Genomic DNA, 13,473 nt, shown 5'->3' with positions numbered 1-13,473 from the left:
TGATTTGGGATGATAGAGTTATGCATTTTTTAAGTTTGGAAAAATCACGTGTTCAATGGTATAAGTCAAAAATGACCTATAATGTACCTCATATCAAATGCTCATAAAAGTTGAATTAGCTCTCACTCCAAACATCAAAGTTGAAGTATACATCTTTAATTTGATTGTGCAACTTGGAACTATTTCATATCATAAAAATTGAGCAAGGTTTGATTTTATATTTGCTAGTTAGCATGCATGGAAAGCATTAAAGTAAAGATAAATCTAAGTTATTACACTTTCATGGTAAGGTGGGACATATGACCCACAATGGGGGGATGGTACCAAACAATACAAGGAAAAGGGTGGAAGCCATACAAGTTACAACCCAAGTACCATGCCTAACAATCAAGTGGTATGGTGTCCTCACATGTAAACAACCAATACAAGTAAAATGATAAGCAATGGTCATAATGGGAATATAACTTGGATCAAACTTGAAGTCACGTGATTTATAGCACACACACAAGCAAGTGGAGTTAGTATGGAATCAAGGTTGAATAGAAAATGTACATCAAATTATAAACATATTTAAAGCATTTATCAACTTAAATGAGAATGGATCAATATGTACAAATATCAAAGATTCGGGAAAAAGAGAGAGCTCTGAGATGAAAGGTTTAAGATTCAAGAGTTTGATCAATTTTATGATTTTGTGAGAGTGTGATTCAATGATTTAAGTCTGATACAATGACTGTTACCTAATGATTGAGGTGGTGATTCATATATATTGGTAGTTATGATGTGACCTAGGGATTTGTGCATTCAGTTGCAGAAGTTAGTTGCAACTTCTGAAATTGAGGCAAAGCAGTTAGATTTTATTATGAGTTTGGTGCTGACTTCAATACATTTCCAACTAGAAAGTGGCAGTTATTATTAGTTAGTGGTGATGTGGCAATGGACTAGTTAGTCATTGATGATATGGAGTTAGGTTTAGCTTATGAGGTTGTACAGAATTTGTTGTAAATTTTTGTAGCTTGATTGATTGTTTCATTGCAAGAACTGATGTGTGTTACTCAACTGTTGTTGTAATGTTTGACCTGGTATTTATGGATTACTTTGTATGGAATTTGCAGGTTGCATGCTTTAGAAGGCAAGGTCATGGTTTGAAGTGTCTGATTATTATGAACTGCTCTGATGTATGGTAGGATATTTGTTGCCTGCTATTATGTGAAATGCGATGTGTGCCCTGTTATAAGGAATTGTAGGTATGTTATGGTTTATTTGTGTTGCAAGGGAAATGTGATGTACGGTTTATTCGTCCAAGGCTTGTTACAAGTTCCTGGTTCATTTATTACTGGCAAGGTGTTTGTGATAAGTTCGAATCTTGGTTCATTTGGTGTGTTTGACTGCATGTCTATTGTGTGTAGGTCATTGCTTTCATGTTGCAAACATGAGTGGTGGCATTTGGTGATGATGGTTTAATGCAAGCTTACTCAATGGAAAGGTTTGGCATGGTTGTTTATTGATGTTTCTTGAAGGTTCAAGTGGTGGTCTGTGACCTGGTCCACCTGGTTGTCAGTGACCTGGTCCATTTGGTGGTTTGACCTAGTTGGCCTTGGTCATGGACATGGCCATGGACCAAGTTACTTGGTAATGAAGCAATCAAATGCAAACATGGATTTTAGTGATGAATCAAGGCAAGATGGATGGAAATAGGTCTTAGGGGGTCAAGGGAGGGTCAGTTAACTTTGGTCAAATGTTTGACCAAAAAGTCAATTGTTGACCAAAAGTCAATTGTAGTAAATTTTGGCCAAAATGTAATTTCTTACTGATATGGACTTTCTTGTAATAAAATGAACAATTTGTGAATGGAAATTATATTTAGATAGAATTTGTATGGGTTGAAATGAACTTGAATGATATTGTATGGTATTGAATTGTATGGATGAAAATGATTTTAGACTTGATTGAATGGTAATGAATTATACAAGACTTGAATTAAATGGACTAATGAAAATGAATAGTGTAGAAATATAATGAACCAAGTATAAGAACTAAGACCTGGTAAACTTGAATGTGCCATGAATGAATGACATGATTGAATGAATTTTAATGGACCAAAGACCAAGAGGCAAATCATCAAGACATTGAAAGCAATGAAGGTGACTTGAATAACCAAATACCAAGGAATAATGTGGGATGGGACTTGAATGAGAGATAAATGGACACATGAATGGACCGAACAAGAATAGAAATGACCATATGACATGATCATGAATGGGGCAAGTGGGAGTTGGGGTGTTATGAGAATGGGCTTGGGGCTTAAAGATATCATCAAGAAATAGATGAACATGTGATGACTTGAAATAGATCCAATCCAACCAATGAAACCTCAAGAATAATGACCTTGAATGGAGCTTGAACAAGCCAATGAGTCATGCACAAATAAATGATGGTGAACCAAATGAAATTAGGGTTAGGTGTACCCACAAGGAAGGATAGTCACAAGTCGGGTTTTGCTTCACCAAGAAGTTACAAATGAATTATCAACACAAAGCATACACACAAAGATTAAGAGTGTAACCAATTAGGGTTTTGGTTAGTTGAGCAACCTCAAGTTGCTAAGGAACACTAGCTTCCACTAGGTACATACAACAATGCTTTGAATCCAAGATACTTGTCTTCTTATTTTAAATAATGCATATGCAAATGAAATGGTTGAATATGAATGTATGCATATGAACTAGGGTATAGACCTAGGTGATCATTGTGAATGGTAGAGTAAATTTTGGGGTATGACATTATTGTTGAACATTCTGATGGAACAGGTTATAAGAAGATTCATTTTAATAATCTTAACCCTGAAAAGATGAAGTAGGTATATGCTATTATGAATGACCTTATGAATCTGAATGTAACTAATTTTGAATCAAATGAAGACCTTAAAAACTATGAAGACCTTGAGAACTACACGGATTTAACTAGGCAGGAAGATTGAAGACCTTGTTATGTTTTACATGATTTCTTATTAGTTGTTGTTATTGACAAGTTTTTGATTTTTTGTGGGTAGTTGTTGTTAGTTGTTGTTAACATGTTACTTTTTGTCGTGGCATGACTTACTTCCTTTTTGGGTTAACAATGTACTATTGGTTGTTGTTACTTGTAATGTTATAATGTTAATGGTAGTTATGTTGTGGTTGTTATTTCTTGTTACAATGTACTTATTTATGTTAACATGTCGCTTTTTGTTGTGGCATGATTTACTTCCCTAATACTTTGTTGTTGCTTGTTATGTTATAATATTAATGCTAGTTTATGTTTTCAAAAAAGGTTAACTCATATTATGGGTGTGGTTCATAAATGCTTTATTTTTCTATAGAGAAACAGTACAAGAAGTATGAATCAATTTTGGAAGCTTCATTTGCCTTGTACTTTTTCTTCATGGGAACACAAAGTAGATCGACTTCAGATTATTCCACAAATCTTTTCAGTAAAAGGTATGTTGTTTTCATTTTGTTAATGTATATGTTGTTGTTGAGTTTATTATAATGTATGTTGATTTTTTGTTTCACTCCCTTCATTGAACATGCATTTATTTAAAGTGATTTAGAAAATAATAATCTGAAAACTAAGTTATATTTGAAATGCAACTTAGATCAAACATGGTTTTCGAATTGCATTCATCTCGTAAATCATCTATATCGCTCTTTAACACGTAGAACTTGGTTTATTTCCCCAAATTATTCAAAGCAATGGTTCGTTCCATATTAATTTATATTGCAAAACATCAAATGTGTTGAGAAATTAAATCATCTTTATCGATGTCATCATAAAAATCTTCATCATTGATTAAAGTAATGATGATGATAGCGATGATGATGATTTATATTTAGTCAACATATTGATGCTTTGCAAAATAAACTAAGAATGAACCGTTGTTTTGAAAATTTTGGGGCATCGAATCAAATACAACGTGTTAACAAGCAAGAGATCAATTACAGTATGAATGCAATTCGAAAAACAGTGGTTCGTTTAAGTTATTTTTCAAGAATAATTTATATTTTCAAATTATTATCTTCTACATCAAGTTTTATGGTTGTATATGTTTAGTGAGGTGTAAGGAAAAACAAGCAATCTGCATATTTTATAATAAATTCATGGTACTTTTCACAATGGTTATATTTTGTAACCGTTGTGAAATGTTAATTATTTCCAAATAAATGGTTGTTGCTGTTGGGTTTCGAACTCATGACCTTAATATATCACAACGGTTGTTTAATATAACTGTTGTGATAGGTAATACACTACCTTTCTTATAACAATGATCACACGCCCGTTATGGAAACCACCATATATACAATCACGCATTATCTAACAATTGACGTGAAACCGTCATTATATGTGTTTTGCAAACGTCATTATATGTGTTTTCCGTAGTGTCGCGGATGGAAAAATGACAGAGTCCACACCATCCTTTATTCGTTCCTAAGGAACAGGGAAATAATGATAAAACCTATAACTAAGGTGAGATACTAGGTTCGGGAGTCAGTTAAATAAGGGGAAGGTGTTAGGCACCCCTTATCTCCATTATATTCAATGGGATTCTCCTACAATTTTAGGGTTAGTGTATGTTTCTAAAATGTTTTCTTTAATATTAGTTGATTATTCAATTTATTTATTTATTTATTGACAGAAAATATTCTATTTAAACAAATGAGAGACCCAAAAAGATGTTTTATAATTATACTCGCTAGAGTTTACAACTCTATGCCTACGTATCTTCGCATTAGGCGAGAGATCATAGTACCGTAGTTCTTCTAAAAAATTATTTATTTTTTTGTTTTTATCCCTTAAAAATTCTCACGCATCGGGGGCATAGAAGTAATTTATTTTGAAAAATGCCTCAATGCACCGGGACAGAGGCCTTACAGCTTGAAGTGAGTTTCGATCAATTTTATCCCAATTATTTGATTCAAAAATATAATATTTAATTTATTTAAGAAAATAAATAATAATGTATCTCTTAGATAATATGTTCCATGTCCGACTTTTATCCCTCGAAAGCCCTTAGAATTTATCCTAGAATTTTATATCATAGTATCCCCAATTTTTTATCTCATAATTATCCCAAAAATCATCCCTAAAGTTATCCCATAAATTAACCATAATTTCCTAATTAATTAATATCCCCTAATTAATCATATTTTTTTAATGTTTTTTTTTCTTTTTTTGAATTAAGGAATATTTTGTATTCTTTTATTCAAAGGAAATTAATAAATATCTTCTAAATTATTAAGACTAGTCCGAATAATAACATGATTTAAAATACAGACTTTCTCTAATTATGAACCGTTACACTTTTGGGAGTTATTTTGCAATGGCTTTAGAAAGACAGTAGGGTAATACTTGTATCATTTAATTATAGGCAATGTAGTTTAAATGAAAAAATATGTGATACGGATGAGTTTTACCAAATCAAATAAAAAACTAATAATAGTTAATATAAAATAAAAGTAATTAATCCCAAATCAAAACTTTCCCAATAATATAGTTCTTGTACATTTAGAATCAACCATGACAAGAACTTTAAACACATTTTTTTCAGAGAGCAAAAAACACCATGACCATGAAATCACCATTCAAACATGAAATCAACAACGTGTCTCTAGAAAAATTAGAACAATATCCATCGTAGACAAATCGTGAATCTAAACTTGAAAAGAATTAAATACGTAAAAAAAAAAAAAAAGGTAATTGTATGATGATTCACATCTGGAAAGATATGAAGCGATGATGATTGATTGGAATCCAGCTAGAGCTGTCAATTTAAGGGGTAGTACCCTAACTTTTAAGATCCCAAAATAGGCGGTCTAAAATTCTAAAAATAAATAAGTCTCAATAAGATCCATAAAATTTAAATAAAGTCTTAAGGCCCCATCATTTTTTAAAGTTGATTTTTTAAGAAAAAAAAATTATTTTTTTTCAAAGAAAAAATTATTTTATTTTTCATTTTCATAAAAAAAAAATCGAAAAATATCAACTTTTTTTTTATTTTAGGAAAAATTCAATTTTGTTTCAAATAAAATTAAACTTTTTTATTTAAAAAAATCGATTTAATTTTTTGAAAAAAATTTCAAAAAAAACTTTGACTTTTTTTTTTCTATTTTCGAAAAAAGTTAATTTTTTTTTATTTTCGAAAAAAGTCAATTTTTTTTTCGAAAAAAGTCGAGTTTTTTTTAAAATACAAATCACTTTTTTTTTCTCAAAAAAATCAACTTTTTTTATTTATAGAAAAATGATTTTTTTTTCAAAAAAATCAAATTTTTTAATTTCAAGAAAAATCGACTTTTTTTTTGCAAAAAAAAACGATTGTTTATTTTTAAAAAAAATCGACATTCTTTTTTGAAAAAAGTAATTTTTTATTTTTAAAAAAATGACTTTTTTTTCGAAAAAAATTGATTTTTATTTTTTAAGAAAAATTGCTATTCTCATTTTAAAAAATTAATCATTTTTTTTACGAAAAAAATCTATTTCTTTTTTTTGAAAAAAATATTTTTTTTCAGAAGTATCAATTTTAAAAAAATATATATATTTTTTTTAATACTTTCAGAAAAAGCGATTATGTTTATTTTTTTAAAAAAATGACTTTTTTTTTCGAAAAAAAATCAACATTTCTGTTTTTTTCTGAAAAAAAATAATATTGTTTTTCAAAAAAAATATTTTTCAAAAATATTTATTATTTAAAAGTATATATTTAAAAAAATAAAATATGTTATTTTAATTAAATAGATTATATTTTGAGTCCCTCATTTAATAATTGTTAGGGCTTTCTCGTTTATGATTTTTTTGACTCCTCTAAATCCTGCAGCAGTTGAGACATGATGTGAATGGGTGGCGCAGGTGGCACCGTGGTTGTGTGGTGGAGGAACAGAGGCTGTAAGGGTCACTCAATGATTTCCGGTGGAAAAGCAGTTCTGAAGAATAAGATGCGCGTGTTTTCATTTACAGATGTAATGTTCTGATTTCAAATTGGTTTAATATTAACTTCGATTATGCTATGTTTTGAATCGATCATGTGTTTGGCACTATTTTCAATTTCACTCTAATGCCTTGATTTTTCTAATACGGTTCAACATTGACTTCCAATAATCAGTGTTAAAGTTTTCTATGGATATTGTTTTGGTATGGACAAAATATAAATATTAATTTGATACTTTATTACAAGTGAATACAAATATATTATTCGTTATTACTATATTGATTTGGAGCTATTTCGTATAAATATATATTAATGTCAAAGGCGGATTGTGGTTCGAGTATAATTCTATAACAAAGATCTAAGTTGGAGATATTTCTAATTTCCAATCTAGTTTATTAGCGTTTATTATGTTCTGATGAACTAGTTTTGTTTCTATATATATGAAAATTAGAAGAAAAACATATATAAGTGGTTTTGTTTAATAATTATTATGTTTTTCTTTATAATTTGTGGCTACGATTAATTTTATAAAAAGTTGTTATTAGGATTAACTTTTTTTAAAGAAAATTGAATGTTTTTTTTGTTAAAAAAACTTCAAAGGATACCGGACAACTATAGCATACACAATAACACAATATTGAGGATAACAAGCCAAGAAATTACTGGTCCAAAAGTTATCAAGAGAAGAATTCCACTTTCTGTATTCTTTCTCTTCCTTCTTTGAATCCTCTCCTTGTTCTTCTTAGGTTGCATGGATTGCCTCCCAAAATTTGGATTGCATGGATGACTAAAACTTAGATTTAGGGTTGGTGTTGTTGTTCTTCGATGTGTAGAGCAACAACTTTAGGGATGGTAATATTTGTAAATTGTGGATGATGAAAAGTGTGAAAAATGAGTTCTATTTATAGGTAAAATTAGGTTAAAAAAATTAAATTAAATTAAATTGTTTAACATGATTTTCTCAATTTCTTAAAGCTCAAGTGAATGAATCTGAATGGATTCATGACTTGGTGAATTTAGATAATAAAAAAATATTTTAAATAAATAAAAATAAGTTAATTACCTAATAATAATAAAAGATTTTGATTTTTTGAGATTTTATTCATAAAATCATGATTTTAATGAAAAAATAATATTTTAAAATATGCTTTAAATAAAAATATGAAAATTAATAATTAAATAAAAAAAATTCTATTTTTGTGATTTTTTTTTTGTAGTTTTAAAAATAAATAGAAAATTTTGAAATAAAGTAAAACAAATAAAAGGGAAAAAATACTAAAAGTATGAAACTTTGGATTCAAACTCATGCCCTCTCACTCTCACAACTCCTTACACATGCTCTTCTATCAATTATATTATTCCAATTATTTGAAGTAAAGTACCTTTGGCAAGCATATATGATAACGATCTAAATATCTCAATAACCATGAAACAATCTTAACTATTTTAAACTTAGATAGTTCACTGATTAAAATATCATCCTAGTCAATAATAATTAATAATTTTTATAGCCTAATTACTCAACTAAACAAATGACCAAATGACTTTAACCGGTATTTTCTAATAGATTGCGAACTATATATTTTTCTAAGTAGTTAATACAATTATATGTTAGCTTGACAAATTAAACTATACCCTGAAAAGAATTCTAAAATAGAAATTAAACCCTAATGTAAGATCAAATTCCTTAGGAGAGAATAAAAAGTCAAAAGTGAAGGTGAGAAAAACAAGAAAGGGGGTTTGAATTGTTTTGAAAAATAAAAGCTATTTCAGAAATAATAGCACACAGAATTTTATACTGGTTCGCTTAGAAAACAAAGCTACTCCAGTCCACCCGGTGATTTTGCCTTCAAAAAGGACTTAATCCACTAATCTTGAAAGATTACACAACCAATTCGTCTGAGAGAATAATCTCTTAGCCCTTCCAAGTATACAGACTGCGCAGAGTCACTTGAGGAACAAAAACAATTTAAGCAAAATAGATTTGTAATGTAAGGCGCTTCTAAGAGTAAGCAAGTATTACAGCAAGGTATTAGAACAAGAGTTTTTCACGTAAGAGCAGCAACTCGTGAAAAATGAGAGAGAATATGATTGACTTTTCTGTGCGTTGATGTTGTGTCTCTCAGTGAGGTAGACTGTACTTTATATAGTAGTGAGAAGGGCCGTTGGAGTGATGACAAAATCTTCTTTTTTTATGAGCATTTAATGTCATTACTTATGTGTTTCTTGCTATAACCATTTTGTCTCCCTGATTAACTTCTTTCTTAAAATACTTTCTTTCCATATTGAGATTTCTTTCCGTTACTCTTTCTGGACTTGGTGAATCTTCATTAGAGCCTTGTTGCATCAAAGTCATTCTTCAGAAGGTGATCACATTTGAATTCATCAGAGCTTCTCAGAATACTAGTCTTCTTGATCATCAGATTCTAAGACCAGTAGTTGTTAGAGCTTCTGGTTCTTTTTACTGTCTTTCTTTGATCAGAGTCAGAACTTCTTAGACGTACTTCTTCCTTAGCGACATCTGATCTTCTAGTACTTTGCATCTGACAAGTGTTTGTATCTGATAGGAGATCAGAAAACTTCGTTACTGTTCAGAGTCCAGCATATTTGTTCAGAGTCCTGCATACTTAGAGAAAATCTCGTTAGAGTGCCATTTTTGGTTTCATTCTTTTGTTATCATCAAAATCTTAGAATTCTATTTGTAGAACTAATTTTGTTCTTACAAAAAGGGCCTCCCTTTGACTTTTTAAGTCTTTGGGTTGATCAGATAGCCTGTAAGGAGTTTTGGACATATCGGTAATCTAAACTCTGATTTAGTTGAGAAAGTGGTCAAAATTAGGGGTACGACACGTAGTAGTGATAACTTTCAATTTAGGTTGTTGAATTGTAAATTGGGTTGAGATCTTTGAGGATTTCCAATCAGAAAAACAAAGTGGGGTTTTCCTTCAAGATCAATTTAGGATTTGAAGGTTTTGGACAAGATTGTGCATTTTGGATCCGATCGAGTGAAGGCTTTGAAGAGCGTAAGGTTCTTGCAAAGGAGTGGCGTGGGACGGTGGATCATATTAGTAAATCTTGGGTTACAATAATTCACGTTTTTGATTCGATCGAGTGAAAGATTTTAAGAACAAGGGGTTTCTTGCAAAGAAATAGTGTGAGACAGTGAATCAAATCGACATTGTTGGGTTACTTGATCAAGCTTTGATCAAGGAAAGAGAAAATGTTAGAATCAACATCATGCTTAGGGTTTGTGTGATTGGATTGCCACATTTCTCTTGTATACTACTTTTGCAAAGTAAGGTTAATTTCATTATCTCAATTCGAGTTGAATAGAGGGTAGACGTACCCATAGTAAGATCGATTGGGGAATTTCCTAAACAAATTCTTGTGTACTCTCTCTCCGTTTCTATCTTTTTTATTTTCAGTTTGCAAATTGTTAAATTCATCTATCGTGCGATCAATATGTTTGGATAATATTTTTATTACCTTTTGAAAGAGGTTTTGTTGAGTTGATCACAATCCTTTAGATTATGGTTGGATTTTAAGATCAACAAAGCCATATAAATTTCCAAACAAATTTGATTGCACACAAGGTGTTCGATAATTTATATCAATATATTTTTTGTGTGATTGATCATTGGAAATAGACTATCCTTATAGCTTAGAATTCAATTGGTAATGCTTAAAAGTCTTTGATGAAATTGTGTTCATTATCATGCGTTGATAGCATTAATGCATATTCAAGCTTTTCGATAGAGGTTCGGTAGACGATTCGATCCGGGTTACTTCTGTTTGCCATAACCTTTTCAAAATAATTTTTTATCAAAATTTTTAACTATTGATCTATTCAACCCCCTAGTTCTAAGCCTATCGTCTAACAATATTAAGTCTTATCCTTTGTTGATTATGGTTCTTGGTTGTCTCCTCTTCTTCCCCTTCTTTATTTTTTCCTATTGTGGTGATTTGTACTTCGTGATTGAGTTGTTGTTGTTGTTTGACAGAGTTTAGTGATGATATATTGAAAGGGATACATAGATGAGTGCAGGGAGATGGATTGGGGGTTACGTATTAAAAGAAATTGATGGGGATGAATGGTTGAGCTCCACATGCTCAAATCCCTAATGGTGGCTCTGAGTAGTGTGGTTTGTTAAGCTTTAGTGAAGGTGAGTTAAGGGAAGAATTCACCACAGTAACACTAGGGTAGATTATTTTTTTCATTGGGGAGGAATTGAGGGGTTTTTTTTAGGTGAAGGGTAAGAAATTTTGGAGGGAAAGTTTGTAATTCAGTTAGTTAGAAGGAAGTAATACCATTGGATTATGATAAATGGAAATGTGTTTATTAAGGGTAGAGGATTGATCCTGAAAAATGTTTGTTAGAGATGTTAGTTTGAAGTGTGAGTTTTGAAGTTGGTTAATTAGAGGGGAAATGCATAACAAACTCGGGCAGTTAGCTAAGAAATGGGGTAGTTGGTTAGAAGTTAGTTATGGTGATTGGATGAAGTTAACAAGGCTGGTTAGTTAGTTAGAATCAGGGCAAATGTTAGGGAAGGTAGTTAGGTTGAAACTCATTTGAGGTAATTGAATTGGTTAACTAAGTCAGTTAGATTTTCTAAATCAGTTTGTTAAGTTGGAGGTTAGTTATGAGGGTTTGAGGTAGTCAGTTATAGGCCAGTTAATTTAGGTAATGTTAACTAAAGTGAGGTTAAGATCAGTCATGGGGTTCTTAACATGATTAGCTAGACAATTAGGTAGCAGTTGACATATATTTTGAGCATGAGCGGATTATGCATTTGTTTCCTTGGTTTATTTCTAAATCATGAATGATGAGCTGAACTAGAAATGTGTACCTTTTGGTGGAAGTTGTCCTATAATATATGCACAATTGCTTGCTTTGTTTTTAGAATGGAGTTCCTATGGAGTTTTGAGTATGAGCTTCTTTTGTGTGTGTAACTGTCTTATTTGAATGAAATGATATGGTGATGCTTGATTGTTGTATTTTGAAGGCTACATTGAGTTATGCAGAAGTGCATTGAACTGTTGATGTTATGATGTGAATTGTTGGATTTAGAAGTTTAGGAACTCTAAGGTTTTTTATGAGTGTATTTTCATGTAGGTTTATGCTATAGTTGAAATGGTTTATGTGAATTGTGGATTGAAAACTAAACATTGTTTTGTAATGATGTATGTTATATCGAATGACTGTTTTGAATTGCATAACAAGTTATATGCATTGCATTGTGTTGTCTTGACTTGAATTGCTCTTGGTTTTCTGAGTTGGTCCCTTTGTATTTGGATTCTTATGCAGGTATATACTACAGTTCATCAGCAAAACTACATTACTCAACAACCAAGTTGTATTAGCAGCATTGGGGACTTGAGCAAGGACCCTCAAAATGGCCATTCATGTTACTTGCAATTAAAGAAATTTGGAGCATAGTGAAGATGGAAAGGAATTGACCTAAAGTTAACTTAAAGCCAAAATGAGAATATCTTTGGAATTCTTCTTTCCAAAAGTTTCTTTCTCTTCCAAGTGAACTAACAAAAAACTAAAATAATCCAAGATAACTTGTCCCCTAAGAAACCGTACATTTGATCCACTAAGTTAAGAACATTGATTATAATAAGTATTTTAATCCAAGAAACATCTGATCATGGGGAAAGAGGTCCATGCACTGAGAATCCAAAGCTAACCAGTTAAATCCAATACTATTGAACCTTTGACCTGGTAATGTCACAATATGAAAATGCAGGTGAATGACCTAATTGAATGGTTAATAGACAAACATATCCAAATGAATGGAGTTATAATCCAGATTGATTGAATAAGGAGGTAGGGCAAGTTTGGGGTATGACAAGTGGGTACCCTAATTTTCAAGTAGTTAGGGCTTCTAGTGGGTGCAAAGCCAAATAAGGATGGTAAATTAGATCCTCATGAGAAGCTAGTATCTATGAGATTAGCCTATTGTAGAAATAGATTTGTGAATTTTGGTGATAGGGTGGTCTTGCTAAATTTGGTGTTGAATTCAATCCCAATGTTCTTTTTGTCTTACATAGAGGTTTCCTGGGTGAAGTGAGAGGATGTGTGTAATTCCAAAAGTTCTAGTGGTTTAGGGGTTAAGGATCTTAGAATTTTTAATCTTGTCTTGCTAAGTAAATAGAGGTGGAGGATTCTTGAGAATGTGTCTTCATTATGGAGAGATATTAGTTCGGCTAGGTATGGTTCTTAAGGTTTCAGATAACTATTTAGACGGGTAAGGAAGGAAGCATGAGGTAGGTGTCCCATTTGTGGAAAGGGGATTTCCTTATTGGATCTCCACCCGATCATGTGACTTAATGGTTTGCTTCTTCTCATGTTAAGGTGGTTGGGGATAGTAAAAAACTAGGTTTTATCCAGATGTCAAATTTAGGTTAACCCATATGTGTGTCTCTTTTGAAAGGTTACTTCTAATCTCTGAGAAAATATCTCAAATGGTTAGAGCGTTTGGTTCTTGGGAGGAGGAGGTCAGAGTCTG

The sequence above is a fragment of the Lathyrus oleraceus genome, chromosome 4, assembly GCF_024323335.1.
Source record: "Lathyrus oleraceus cultivar Zhongwan6 chromosome 4, CAAS_Psat_ZW6_1.0, whole genome shotgun sequence".
In the NCBI taxonomy this organism is placed as follows: Eukaryota; Viridiplantae; Streptophyta; class Magnoliopsida; order Fabales; family Fabaceae; genus Lathyrus; species Lathyrus oleraceus.
The sequence above is the reverse complement of the archived record's forward strand: the minus strand, read 5'-3'. Positions refer to the sequence as shown.